The sequence below is a fragment of the Frankliniella occidentalis genome, unplaced genomic scaffold (assembly GCF_000697945.3).
Source record: "Frankliniella occidentalis isolate FOCC.00 unplaced genomic scaffold, Focc_3.1 Scaffold463, whole genome shotgun sequence".
In the NCBI taxonomy this organism is placed as follows: Eukaryota; Metazoa; Arthropoda; class Insecta; order Thysanoptera; family Thripidae; genus Frankliniella; species Frankliniella occidentalis.
In genome coordinates, this window is record NW_026267581.1 from 9,855 (window position 1) to 11,164 (window position 1,310).

The window sequence follows — 1,310 nt, forward strand, 5'->3', positions numbered from 1 at the left end:
TTAGGGGCACAAAGAAGGGGAGGGGCAAGGGAGGAGGCAGTAGGAAGAAATAGAAATGGACGCAGGAGAGGGGCAGGGGGTGAGGTAGGAGAGGCAGGGGATGAGGATGAGGAGGCAGGTGAGGAAGACTTTTGAAGTCTAGTCTTTAAATGTTGAAACAGAGTTTCTGTTTTCCTAGTCATGAGTAATGGACAGTATTATGTATACTCATTATTAGAGTATACTTGTTATTTTCTTCAAATATTCTTTACTTTTATGTTATTTTTATTTTAAGTTTATCGACTGTCGTTGACTGAGCACGAGTTTCTTTTTCATTAAAATAAATATGACTTTCTGACTACTGAATAAAAAGTATGCAAATTCATAAAATCTTATTAACATGTACCCATTTTTCCTTCAACCGGCAGAATATCACACTCACGTCGAGAAACTGCGTTCACCACTAGCAGATTTGTAGGTTTTATCTACAACAAAGTTGTGCATACGTTGCATTTGCACAAATTTGTGCGAACAAGTGCATGCTTTTAGGCACACAAATTCGTGCGAATCGAAATGTAAGCGCAACTTGTGCAAACGTTTGCCCCAAAATCTACAAATACATTTAGTGTGACTTTTAGGGTGACTGACACCAAGAAATTGACGGCTCAAATATTAAGGGGGGGGGGGCAGTGGTACACTCGGAGTACGCGGAGTACAATTGGAGTACAAACGGAGTACAGTACACTCGAGTACGATCGGAATAAGTGGAGTACGAGTACACCCAAAGCACACCCGTAGTACACCCTGTGTACGTCAGGCGTACACCTGGAGTACTGTCCGCCGTGAAACAGAAACACAGCACACCCACACTAGTTGTCGATGTCGAGTCGACCCATCGACCGACGCTCAGAGGTCCGGCCGCCGTGCAACTCTGCAACCATACGGACAGCGCAAGCCGAGTGCCGAGCCTGTGCTGGCCTGGTCGGTGCCTGCGAGCCAGCAGTCTGGCTCGCAGCGCGCGAGCCAGCTCGGCTAGCTCGCGCCTGGCTTGCGTCGGTCTCGCTACCCCCACCCTTCGCTCTACTCTGCGAGCCAGCGCTGGACGCGCGAGCTAGGCTGGCTCGCGCGAGCCAGCCTGGCTCGCAGAACTTCGGTGGCTGCGAGCCAGGCGCGAGCTAGGGGAAAATCGCCCGCGAGCCAGCGCGAGCCAAAATCTGGCTCGCGCGCACAACTCTGCGGCAACGGTGGCTCCTGTTTCTACTTTCAGCTGACTAAAGCGCAAGAATTGCGGGGCTGCAGGGGGTCGCGGGGTGCATGGGACCATAAGCAAC